Source organism: Polypterus senegalus, chromosome 2, assembly GCF_016835505.1.
Source record: "Polypterus senegalus isolate Bchr_013 chromosome 2, ASM1683550v1, whole genome shotgun sequence".
Classification (NCBI taxonomy): Eukaryota; Metazoa; Chordata; class Cladistia; order Polypteriformes; family Polypteridae; genus Polypterus; species Polypterus senegalus.
In genome coordinates this window covers 133,869,203-133,883,230 of record NC_053155.1, presented here as the reverse complement: position 1 = coordinate 133,883,230, position 14,028 = coordinate 133,869,203, and the positions used below count along the sequence as shown (strand labels likewise).

General features: G+C 39.0%; 1 protein-coding gene across 2 annotated transcripts in view; it reads right to left on the bottom strand.

The window, feature by feature from the left end:
• The window catches only part of tmco3 (transmembrane and coiled-coil domains 3), a 108,706-nt gene that overhangs the window by 61,082 nt on the left and 33,596 nt on the right, over window positions 1-14,028 (bottom strand). For both annotated transcript variants that reach the window (XM_039744652.1, XM_039744653.1), the window contains exon 2: window positions 8,634-8,753. The gene's annotated coding sequence lies outside the window, so the exon portion shown is untranslated. The remainder of the gene's footprint in view (window positions 1-8,633; window positions 8,754-14,028) is intronic.

Sequence of the window (14,028 nt, the reverse complement as noted above, 5' to 3'; positions counted from 1 at the left end):
AGAGGTGTTATGACATGCGGGCTAAAGGTCATGACTTCCAGGCCGGGATCTGGTCTGGGTCTATAGCCGAAAAAAGAAGGGTCTCTGTCCTAAGTTGGACTGCCACTGGGTGGGCCCTTGTAGAGTGCTTGAAAGACTGGGAGAGGTGGTTTATAGAGTTCAGCTCCCTCCTAGGGGAAGGCGGGTGGCCCTCCACAGGGACAGGTTGGCACCCTACAGGGGCACTGGTCAGCCTCAACAGAGCCCTAGGCGGCCCATGCCCTCTCAAAGGGACCGGGTGGCCACCACCCCCTTCCCAGCTGCTATTCCATCTGCTGACCCTTTGACTTCCCCTGCGCTGCACCCTCATGCTGCGGGACCACAGGCACAGCCACCTGCGTTCACACCCGCAGGCCTCGGAGACTGAGAAGACCCCCTGGGCACCTCAGGGACTTTTTGTGGGACCCTCGGGACGAGGGTCTTAGTGGGGAGGGAGCAGTGTAGCGTTCTGTTCTTTATTGTAGAGTTCTGTTTTGCAGTTTGTGTTCTGTGATTTGCATCCCTCAGTTATTTATTCTGTTGTCCCTGTTATTTCTCATGTAATAGAGTGGAAGGAAAGGAGGTTCCGGAGGGGTGGGGGTGGAGCCGAGGGGAGGGGGCGCTGGGTTGTAACGAGGAGGGTGGAGACAGGAGAGAAGTTCGGTCATGTCGCTCTCGCTGTGAGATTGTTTTTTTTAAGTTCTGCCTGTTCGGCATGGTTGCGGCCAACAGCAACCGTTTTTTTTATTTATTAAAAAAAGGACTAACCAAGTGACCGTCTCGGTTCGTCATTACGTCTGGGAAGACGCTACAGTATTATATCCTGCTGCTTCCACCATTATTGACTGCTGTGTTAGCACACTTTTATTTAAAAGGGAAACTTAAGGAAACCTCATTAGGATTTATTAAACAACTGAACAAAACAGAAATGTTTTTAAAGATTCAAATAATTTAACCATACATGTTATTCCCAAATCCACACCACATAGAACTAAGTGCCCATTGTGGTGTACAACTGCAGTAAAGCATTCATCTTAAAATTCACACATAAAGGAGTGTGACACAAGAGTAAACTGCAGCATAGCAGAAATCATCATGAAAACTGGAAGCTAAAGCTCTACATAATTTTTTCACCTTATATCTTGAATCATTCACTATATAATGAGAAGCTGGACTTGTGATTTTAAAAGTGAACTTTATATACTAAAATGAAACTTGTCACCTATAATTTTGTTTGAATCGCAAAATCCCTTATTTGTTCAAAGTTACCATTGTAAGAGCCATTTTCCTAGTTATATAAGATTCATGAATATTTTACTAGATGATAATGCATAAAATATGGGAGGTTCCTATAACCCCCGTGCATAGAATTGTGTTGGTGTTTTCCTGTCATTTTCTAACAGCTTTGAGTGAACAATGTTCTGCAGTTAGAGTCTAGCCTTGCCTTGTGTAAGGTATAGAGGCATACAGTTTTTTAACCGTGTTCGTGCTCGTGATTGTGCTTGCGCAAGTGACCGTGCCTGGGCACATGCCTATGTGCCAATTGGCTTACAGGCCTTTTGAGTGTGTGAAGTAAATATGTAAGAAAACAGCACTTATTTCATGTGCTGTGCCGTATACTTAAAGCATACAAAAGAAGCTGAGAATCTTTAAGTATATAAGAATTTAAGGATCTTTAAGTAGAGAACAAGAAGTAAAGAACTTTTAAGTACCGAAATAGCTGAAGTTTCTCAAGAAAAGCTAAGTTTAAGACAAGATACATTTCTCCCTTTTTTCTGCCTTTTATTTAACGTAACTATTTTTTCTTTTATTCTTCTGTGGATTATTTGCCTTTAACTTGCACTAAATATTTTAAAATTAACTTTTGGACTGTGAGATTTCTTTGACACGCGTTTTACCCGTGCCTGACTTCGCCTTATGCATCGGTGGCTACAACCATCGTTAGGACTTCCATCAAAAAAATATATATTTTTTTCAAATCACCCATCACTAAAGCCTGTGTTAATGCTGTATCTCTGCTGCTTTACTCACAATCCATAGCTCATACTTGGAGCTTTCTTAGAGCACCATATCATTGGAATCAAAAGCAGCAGCCTGCTCCTTAAGTCCCAGGTGAACAGCACTGTTCACTCAGGGGTTTTGGTTTCAATAGGAGCAGGACAGTTCATGTAGGCACACACAAATGCATAGAGAACAAGACATAATCCGTAACTGAGTGAATATATTCATCCATATTCATGGACAACTCTTTGAAGATGGACCAGTTAGTCAAATCCAGATAGTCCAGCAATTTATACTTATGTTCCGGAATCAAACGCTGTACTTTTTACTCCTACTGTTAATTTAGTACCTTATATATGGAGTCACCTACATTTTTGAATGGCCTGTAAACACAAACTGGGAATGTATTTCATAAATATATTGTTCTCTGTGTGGAAAAATAAAATAGTATTTCAATATTAAAACTTACTCCCATGTTCCATTTGTATCACCACAGAACTCATTTTACTTTTAAACATTCTTTTCATGTAACACATTCGTCTGTTTGCTAAAAATGTAAAGCCCATATGTTTTTTTGCGTTAACAAGTGCATTGTACACCTCAAGCATATCTTCATTCTTGCAAACCATGTGGAATGTTTTGAAAAACCAAATTAACCTAATAATTACTTCTGAGCACTATTTACTTGTGGATAATGAGGAGTCCAGAAGGTAATTTCAAGTTTCAGTACCCTCACTGTGTGATTATATCAAAGACCTTAACTTCTCATGTTCTGTTCTTACATCTACAAATTATATAATTTAATATACATTTAAGAAACCACTACATTAATTTAATAATAGAACAGCTGTTGAAAACCAAGACAGAATGTCCTTTCTTCTCATATGAATCAAACAGTTGTTGACCTTTATAATAGAAAGAAAAAACTCACCTACAGTTTCTATTGCAGTTTTAAAGAATCAGTGTGGTAAGTTGGTTGAAGTTAGGGAATCCATTCCCAGGAATTTGGGAATCCTGCATGTCGCTCCCGGGAATGACACAGTACACGGGCATCTCACATGTGAAAGTTTTAAGAACGACCAACACTTATAATAAATCTACTGCAATATGCTGACACCAATAAAAGACTAACCTTATCTATAAGCAGTTCATGTTGTACATATAAGTACATGTATCTAGTTCAGGGGTGCCCACACTTTTTTGGCTTGCGAGCTACTTTTAAAATGGCCAGGTCGAAATGATCTAACTACATTAAAAATGCTATATATATTGTCACGCACGCGCGAATAGGAGACTGCGGACGGACCTTAAAATGCTTCGGAAGCTCCATAAGTATTCCCGCAGTATGCTACTTCCGCCCTTCCTCCGCCATCTTTCCTGACGTCATCAGTCCCATCCTCCCTCACGGTTCCTTCCCAGCATTCCTCCACTTCCGGCTCCTCCCTTATAAAATGGCCGCCGACGCTTAGAATGGTGTCGCGCGTATGAACTATTTGAGTTTATATATTTTAACCTGTTTTGATTTTGATTGTGGATTTGTCTGCAATATACTGGGCCGGAAACCCCAAACTTTTATGCTGTTTCTTGTTGAGTCTTTTACAATATATATATATATATTCGCAGCGGAGAAGTAGTGTGTTAAAGAAGTAATAAAAAAGAAAAGGAAACATTTTAATAATAATGTAACATGATTGACAATGTAATTGTTTTGTCATTGTCATGAGTGTTGCTGGCATATTATATATATATATATATATATATATATATACTAATAAAAGGCAAAGCCCGCCCTCACTCACTCACTCACTCACTGACTGACTCATCACTAATTCTCCAACTTCCCGTGTAGGTAGAAGGCTGTAATTTGGCAGGCTCATTCCTTACAGCTTACTTACAAAAGTTGGGCAGGTTTCATTTCGAAATTCTACGCGTAATGGTCATAACTAGAAGCTATTTTTCTCCATTTACTGTAATGGAGTTGAGCTCGAAAGTCGTGGGGGGAGTTTTGTGTGACATCATCACGCCTCCCACGTAATCACGCAGTACGTAGAAAACCAGGAAGAGCTCCAAAAACCGCTGAAGAAAACATACATTATATAATTAAGAAGGCAGCGAAACAATTAGAAGCGAGCGAGTGACATATAAAACCATATTCAGCGGCAAAACCACATGCCGTGGCGCAATAGTAGAGGCTTCGCCTCTAGCACCGGCTTCCGGGGTTCGATTCCCGAGAGGGGATGCACTAAGTATGTACGCGCGCTTCCCGATACATTTTACCTTCGCATCCCCTTGGTTTGAGACGTATGAAAAAATATGCGGTTAAGCAGAAAGACAGATCACCAATTGAAGCTTTATGAATAATGGATACTTTATTCGCGATCAATGATTGTTTTGGTAAAGCCATACTTAGTGTATTCATTAGATGAACGTTAAAAAAGTAAGAGCGAGGGGAGGATGACTTATTGAGGCATGCAGGCAAAACCACAATAGCACGCAGGCTCGATGTACTGTAGTGTGCGCCAACTCGATCTGAATTGCGCGATCACATTTGAAAAAATATATCTTTTCAAGTTCTATTTAGTCCATATTTGTCAAACTCAAGGCCCGCAGGCCACATCCGGCCCGGCATGTAATTATATTCCGGAATAAATCAACTCAAACGTTAAATAACTTATAATATTTTGCTCTCCATAAAAGTATATCCTGTCTAAATTATACAAGTTAGAAATAAAGTAAATGTTAAAAGAACAAACATTAAAATTTCTTTACTCTTATGTAATTTTATATAAAAAATAAACTTAAATTTTAAATATCCCAAAAGATTTTGCTCTCCATAAAAATATATCCTGTCAAAATTATACAAATTCAAATATGAACATGGTGCATAACAAAACCTGGAAATATAAATAAAATTTGTTCTTTTCAGCAATAACAAATGAAATCATTCAGTTGTCTTTGCTCATATGTCATTTTACCAGAGCTGGACGCCTGGCATCTTTTTATGGCAAGAAGTTAGTTTATGTTTGGTGTGAGGTTCTGTGTTGTGGAGATTCTCAGGATGGACTGCAGGTGCTCATCAGCGAGGCGACTCCTGTGTGCTGTTTTGTTAGTCTTCATGACTGAGAAGAGCTTCTCACACAGATATGTGCTACCAAACATGCACAAGGTTCGAGCCGCATGTAGACGAAGCTGGAGCATTTGTGTGGGAATGGAGCGAATAAACTGTGCGGGCCCTGCAGTATCGTATGTTGCCTTCAGTGTGCCATTACACTGCAGCTCAATCACCTCCATCTGAATCTGCAGATGTGCAGTTTCCACATCGACGGCAAATGGGTTGCGAAACAACTCAAAATTCTTTTTTTGTTCTTCAAAGTCACCAAAGCGCCGTGCGAACTCAGTGCACAGAGTTTATCAGCAAAATGCGTATTTGGGAACACTGTTGTGCCGATTTGGTTCAACATTACTTGGCAACAGGGAAAGTGGGGCAAGTTGCACTGGTGCATTTGTGTCTCCCATAAAAGTAGCTTCACTTGAAATCACTTTGTGATTGTGCACGGGTAAAAACGTCTGCTGAAGTGTCAGATTCTTGTTTAACTCTTCTGCTTTCTGTATCTTCTGCATTGCATTCAGGTGTTTCAGGTTATCTTGATGTTTTGTCTCATAGTGCCGTCTTAGATTAAGTTCTGTAATTACAGCCACATTAGCTCCACAAATGAGACACACGGGTTTACCGGCAATGTCAGTAAACATATACTTAGCCTCCCATCGGTTTTTAAAGGCTCTATGTTCAGAAATACCTTTTCTCTTCGGCTTCGTGTGGGCTAGCTTCGCAATAACTTGCAGCATCATAAGCTAGACTTGATTAACACGGTAAGTGTTCGGCAAGGCAGCTGAAGCGCTGCATTATGGGATCTGTAGTTTATTGTGTTACCAGTGCTTCATATCCCCGGGCAATTAATAACAATAATACAGTATATAAAATGATCACGCGGGCCGGATTTAATTACACGCCGGGCCGGATGTGGCCCGTGGGCCTTGAGTTTGACACATATGGACTAAATAGAACTTGAAAAGATATATTTTTGAATGTGATCGCGCAATTCAGATCGAGTTGACGCGCACTACAGTACATTGAGCCCACGTGCTATTGTGGTTTTGCCTGCGTGCCTCAATAAGTTACCCTCCTCGCTCTTACTTTTTTACCATTCATCTAATGAATACACCGAGTATGGCTTTACCAAAACAATCATTGATCACGAATAAAGTATCCATTATTCATAAAGCTTCAATTGGTGATCTGTCTTTCTGCATTAACCGCATATTTTTTCATACGTCTCAAACCAAGGGAATGCGAAGGTAAAATAAATAAAAATGCGTGCGTATATACTCGTAATGCGTAATGCATCCCCTCTCGGGAATTGAACCTCGGACGTTGGCGCTAGAGGCGAAGCCTCTACTATTGCGCCACGGCGTGTGGTTTATTTATTTGAGCGTAGCAGTGTAATTCGGTTTTGTTCAGCACTCTTTGGAACTGTTGTTTTTGTCTGCGCACTCGTCAGTTCACGTGAGCCGCTGAATATGGTTTTATATGTCACTCGCTCGCTTCTAATTGTTTAGCTGCCTTCTTAATTATATAATGCATGTTTTCTTAAGCGGTTTTTGGAGCTCTTCCTGGTTTTCTACGTACTGCGTAATTACATGGGAGGCGTGATGATGTCACATGAAACTCCGCCCCCCACGGCTTTCGAGCTCAACTCCATTACAGTAAATGGAGAAAAATAGCTTCTAGTTATGACCATTATGCGTAGAATTTCGAAATGAAACCTGCTCAACTTTTGTAAGGAAGCTGTAAGGAATGAGCATTCCAAATTTCAGCCTTCTACCTACACGGCAAGTTGGAGAATTAGTGATGAATCAGTGAGTCAGTCAGTCAGTGAGGGCTTGCCTTTTATTAGTATAGATACAGCAGTATAATGCAAAGAGTACACGACACGTGTTTCACCCTTTAATTTGCGACACGGCATGTGGTTAATTTATTTGACAACATGTAGATCGGGGTAATTACATTCATGGCATTCGTAGTCTGAATCACAATCTTATTGTATGGGTGGTTATTGTATAGGTAACGCTTGTGTTGGCAAACATCCGCCACGGTGCCCTCTTCAGTTGCGAGAAGCAGATCATAGAATGTTGCCAAGTTTTACTGTCAAATAATGCAAAGAGTACGCGACATGTTTTTCGCCCTAATTCTGGGCTCATCAGGCGTACACACTCACTGCACCCCCTCTTGGGAATCGAACCTCGTAAGTCAGCGTCAAAGGCGAAGCCACGGCATGTGGTTCGTTTATTTGACAGCATGTAGATTGGGGTAATTACATTCATGGCATTCGTAGTCCGAATCACAATCTGATTGTATGGGTGCATGTGGGGTCACCAGTGTGTTAGAAGAAAAGAGATCTCAGACTGGCCGCTCTGTATGTCAATCAAGTGGCAAATGCCATAGGGAGGATATATGATAGACTAACATTTAAAAAATTTTTTTTGAATGCAACGCGATCTACCTGATCAGATACTGATACACTTGTTCTAAACAACAACGCACCATTGCTCTGAAACACCGCCATTTCAGCTTTTACTGATGCAACCAGTTTCTTGTCATCATTCCGTGATGGCAAGTTTCTTGGTACAGATAATGTGGATGCAACAGACTGACGCATTATAATTTCAAGTTGCAGTTCAAAGCTGTTGTCTGACAGACGTCAATGAAGTCTGCCCTGTCCCGGCATTCGTGAGCTGTGGAGTGCAGACTCTTCCCAGTCCACCATACTCACTCTTAGTCGGAGCCGGGAGACTGACGACTGCTGTTGGTTGACTGAATCAATCTGCAACACACTACACCGTGGGCCAAAAAACCGTGCCACTTAATTATTTTCAACTATAACTCTGTTATTTCTTGATTGATTTTTACACACTATATATGCGAGCTTGGCCGTTCCCGGTTTCCCGGGAATTACAGCAGTTGCATTCCCGGTAATGTGGGAATGAAAATGTCCGGCAATCCCGGGCTCCCTAGTTAAAGTGTAGCTGAAATAAATACTGACAGAGGTTTACATTAACTAATAATAAAGTGTCTTCAAATTTAAAAATAGGCACACCAGACTGATCAAATATTTAAGTTACAATAATTTCAGTAATAGCTGCTATGGCCTATTTTATCAGAAAAAAATGCACCCTTTAGCCATTTGCTTCTAATAGAACTAACCATTATTACAGGGAAAGACCAATTATTACTAGAATTTCCTTCAGTATCTGGTACACATAGCAACAGTCTGAACTATAGATATTTATCAATACTACTATGCTCACAAATAAAGTATACCAAAATTAACTATTATCCAATGATGCTTTATGATGTGATTTGTTTTACTGTAATTTTTTTTTTATTGACAAACATTTGTAGACCACAATCAGTGGGGTCCATTGCCAAAAAAAAATAATAACAATTAAAGATAACTAAAAAACACTAAGACCAATTAAAACTGTTCACAGATTCTTAATAAATGCAAACAGACATATCAATTATTTTAAAATGAGGGTTAACTATTATGACATACCTTGATAATTTCTGATTTACAGTCACTCATTTTCCAAATAATTTTCTCACTTGATTGTCATAAGGACTTTGGCAGATAGTTTTCAAATGAATGTGCTGTCATCTTTGCTCCAGTTAACATCTGGACAAAGGAAAATAAAAATAGAGATTGAAAAACAAACTAATCTGAAAAGCATGTATTTATTAAAGTACAATTATCACAGAAGTATTAAGATTAGTTAAAATTAAAAAATCAACTAGGGGGCTTTCTCCCCTGCTCGCTTCGCTTGCCAACCCCTGGTCCTATGCTATGTGACAGCCACTTTGCATCTCTGAAACTCACGTATGTGGATTTCACTTTCACCAAACAACAAATCTTTTAATTCTCGCAAATACGTCTTTTCATTGTGAAGAAACACTTCTTTCCCTGATGGCAACACGAATTAGACGATCTACAAGTCTTCTACTTAAAGTTTAAATCCAAATAATATATTCAATTTCTTTTCGTAGAGAAGCATAACAATATGCTTCACAGCCATAACACCTGACAATAAAATAAAATCTATTTCAAAGCTGTCATATGTAAACATGTGCTACCTTAAGACTACAAAATGTCAACAAAAGTTCAGAAGCAATGTCTCTAACCAAAACCGTGAACTTAGTGAGCTGGAATGTCAATGGTCTCAATCATGAATTAAAGAGAAACAAGTTTTCTCTCACTTAACAGGTCTAAATGTCAAGATGGGATTTTTACAGGAGACTTACTTAATAAGTAAGGGCCAGTTTTTGTTGTAGAGAGAGTGGATTGGCCAAATTTTTCAATCCACCTATACAAAGAAAGCTAGGGGTGTGGGAAACTTAATACATAAAATTATTCAATTTGTACTGTAAGATGTAACATCTGATCCTGAGAGGCGATATGTCATGGTGATGGGCAATTTACTTAATATTAAAGTGATTTTGATAAATACCAATGCACCTAACACGGACAACAGAGATTTCATCCAAAATGTATTTCCATCTATTCCTAAGGTGAACACCCATAAAATTATAATGGCCGGAGACTGTAATTATGTTTTAAACCCATACCAGTGTAGGCCTTCAGCTACAGCAGTGATAACATATAATACTGCAAAAATAATTCCACAGTAATGGACTCATGGAGGTTTTTGAATCATAACAGTATATTCCTTCTTCTCACAAGTACATCTTTGCTACTCTAGAATTGATTATTTCTTCATAGACAATAATTTTTTGTCTATTATCATATCTTGGAAGTATGATGCTATTGTTATCTCTGACTATATCTCTGATCATGGAGCTTAAGTCCTTACAAACTCATTTTGTAGCTGGCATCTTAACCTGCTGTCATTAAGCTGACTAGAACTGTACAGAATTCATATCCAAGCAAATTGATTATTTTCTTGAAACAAATACATCCTCAGAGGCCTCTGCAGGAATACTCTGGGAAACTATGAAGGCTTTAACAGGGCTGATTATTTCACATGTTTCTCACAAAAATAAACTGGAAAACAAGAAGGCATCTGAGTTAATCAGCAAAATTTCAAGAGTAGATCTAGAATATGCCAGGTCTCCAAATGAGTCACTTTATAGAAAAAGACAGGTTTTGCAATCACAATGTAACCTCTTGACTACTAAACAAATGGAACAGCTCATCTTTAAATCACAACATCTTTATTATAAACAGAGAGAGAAGGCAAATAAAATCTTAGCCTAACATATCCACAAGCAGGAATTCCACAGTGCACTAACAGCAATTACCAACACAGATGGAAATCATTGCCATAAAAATATAACTTACACATTTAGACAGTACTATAAGTCCTTATATTCTACTAATTTTAAAGAAGATAAGACACAATCTAATGAGTTTTTTTATTCATTACAGATACCACAGCTAGATACTCTTAGTGTTGTGGAACTGGATAAATCTCTAGACACTCTCAGAATTACTAGATGCTATAAACTCACTTCAAAGTGGGAAAGCAGCGAGCCCTGATATCTACACAGTGAAATTTTATAAAAATTCAAAAGTTCAGTTCAGATAGTCGTACAGCGCTTGAAATAAAAAAAGAAGTGGTCACATGTCAAAGTCGACGTGAAAAGGCGAGTGTCTGAGTGTCATACAGAAGCATATTAGGGCCACAGAGAAGAAAAAAAATTGGGAAGAAGACAAGAAAAAAAGGACTATGTTGGGATTAAAGTCAAAATGTTAACTTTAACTTCGCAGTTTATTTTGTTATTAAGGTACAACATCAAAAATTTCACCTTAAAATGGATTTTTAATTTACTAAAGTTCTCAAATTTTATCATAATTAAAGTGACATGTTAAATGCTTTGTATTCTAAGTGTTCCCTGATCCAGTCATTAAGTGCTACATACTTCTTAAATGGGTTTCTCTTATGCTGACAGGAGCACGCAGGCAGTGATCACCAAAGAGACTGGGTTACACTCATGACATTAAAGCTCTCTGAACATTTCAGAATACCTAAGATTTATACTTGATGCCATTTTCATGAAGAAATTCATTAAAGAAAGTTTTAAACATGTGGGGGCACGGAGGCACAGAGGTAGCGATAAGCTGCCACCCCGTCCAGAGATTGTTCCTGCTTCCCGCAAGATGCTTGCTAGGACACGCGCAACCCTCGATAGAGTCATTTTTTGCAGCAGTGCTGTCTCTGTCAAACATAACAACCACCAATTCCTGTCCTTCCGCTTTCTTTCTCCATGTAACCAATCGCCACACAATAGACATAAATGTAATAAATGTAAAACCAGCTTAAAGCATAAAATGTCAATTCTCTAAAACTTTTAAGGAACATTGAAAATCTTCATTATGTATATTTAATTATTCTATCTATCCATCCATCCAGGGTCACACCAGTGTCAACAAACATAGAGCGAGAGGCAGAAACAATCTCTGGATGGAGCACCAGCTCATTGCTACCACTGTGCCATCAAGAAATTAACAATTTATCTGTAAAATGTAATATACATACATTAATGCATTTCATCATAAAAATGATATCAAGTACAGTGGAAACTTGGATTGCGAGCATAATTTGTTCCGGAAACGTGCTTGTAATCCAAAGCACTCGTATATCAAAGCGAATTTCCCCATAAGAAATAATGGAATCTCAGATGATTCGTTCCACAACCCAAAACTATTCATATAAAAATGATTAATACAAAGTAAAAATACATAAAACAAATTAACCTGCACTTTACCTTTGAAAAGAATCATGGTGTGATGGAAATGAGATAGAGGAGGGTTATTGTGTAGGACGATTTTCACTCTAACAGAATCCCTACTATCTGTTGGCTCACTGGAATCTTCTTTTTTTGCGACTTTAACAAGGAACCTATCTAATGACAGTTGTTTTTGCCTGAAGAGTCACTACACTTGAACACAAAATAAAAAAAATGATTTACACACTGTAAGGTTGCTAAACTCTTTTGAGATTCCACCCAATGGGACGACACGCAGAACAGCGTCCCAAAGCAACCATAGGTTCCCAGTGCTGTAGTAGTTCGCCGTAAAAGCGAATCCGAAAAGATCGTGGGTATGGTATAAGTGCCTGCTGTTGATGGGTGATAAAAGGAACATTATAAATGCAGGGCTCAGTATTACTTGGCCACTAACCTGGCCATGACCCTGTCTGACTGCTGTGTCTGTGTACTGGAGAGTAGCAGATCCTGCTACAATAAATAACCATGCTATTCCTGTTTCAAGCTGAATGAAGCTGGTGTTGCTAAAGTACTGAGACTCAGCTTTGTGCTTTGGGGTGCAAGACATGGTCTCACACATTACAACACACACACACGTCGTCACCATGCTAAAGTAAACAGTATACGCTCGTACCGATGTTGACTATATCAGTGAGGCATGCCGACTGAGACCAAGAATTGGAGATTACCCACAATCCCGCAGCAAGAGAGAGAGAGAGAGAGAAAGAACTATCAGCTCAGTTGTGATCATGTGACGCTTGTCAAACAAAGCATATACGTACTACTCGTATTGCTAGACCTCTCTTTATCACGTTAAAATTAATTAAAAATTTTAGCTCGTTTTGTAAAACACTCGCAGACCAAGTTACTCGCAATCCAAGGTTTTACTATATACAGTACATTCTAGTATTCTAGCAGCACACAGCTCCAAGAGGATAGCTTTTGGAAATCTAATCAACTTAGAAGCCAGTAATAATCATCTCTAAATATGCGCTAATGGTTCATAAAGAGGCTCAGTTTGTGCAATATTACAGTTGAAATGCAAGTTTAGAGTGAGGTAATTGTAATTATAAGTATAAACAGCTCCACCAGGAGCACTTGATGGACTGATTGAGTATATTTATAGCTCTTAGGATGAAACTGTTACTGAGCCTCGAAGACTGTGCAGGAAAGACTCTGAAGCATTTGCTGGATTGGAGAAGTTTAAAAAAGACTGTGGCATAGGTGAGTGGAATCCAAGCAGATATTGGTGGCTTTCCTGAGCCAGCGTGTGCTATGAATGTCCTCCAGGGCTGGAAGCTGTGTCCTCTGCTGTAAGCTGTATTTCTCTGTGCTCTCAACACAACCTGTGCAGCTGTGATATCATACATAAATATAACAAACAGGTTAAAATACACTCTTTGATACACTGAGAGTAAAAACGCTAAAGCAGCTATGGTATATGGAATAGTTTGGCCATTTTGAGCACTATTATATCATTACAGAATGATTACAATCAAGTGCCTTAAATTAATCTTTAATTAATTTGCAATTAATTTAAGTGTATTTAATATTAATAAAGTATCTATCTATCCATCTATCTAAAGGCTGCATCACTGATGTGAATCTAAAACAGAAAGGGAGACCACACAGAAACAGTAGCACTGCTTTGATGTTGGGTGCCGCCTGTTTGCAAAACTGAACAGAAAAGTGCTTACGTATTGTATGAGGCTGCCATGAAAATATACATGGTTTTACAGCAAGTTTAGTTTGTATACATCTGGAAGTGAGTGTGGAAATGGGTGTAAGCAAACATTTTTGTGTTTGTACATGAGGCCCTTGGACACCAATGCAGATTGATGAATATACAGTACAGGCCAAAGGTTTGGACACACCTCCTCATTCAATGTGTTTTCTTTATTTTCATGACCATTTACAGCACTCCATCACTCTCCTTCTTGGTCAAATAGCCCTTACACAGCCTGGAGGTGTGTTTGGGGTCATTGTCCTGTTGGAAAATAAATGATCGTCCAACTAACCTGACTTCTGCACAACACAACTGCTGGTCCCAACCCCATGGATAAAGCAAGAAATTCCACTAAATAACCCTGATAAGGCACACCTGTGAAGTGAAAACCATTTCAGGTGACTACCTGTTGAAGCTCATCGAGAGAATGCCAAGAGTGTGC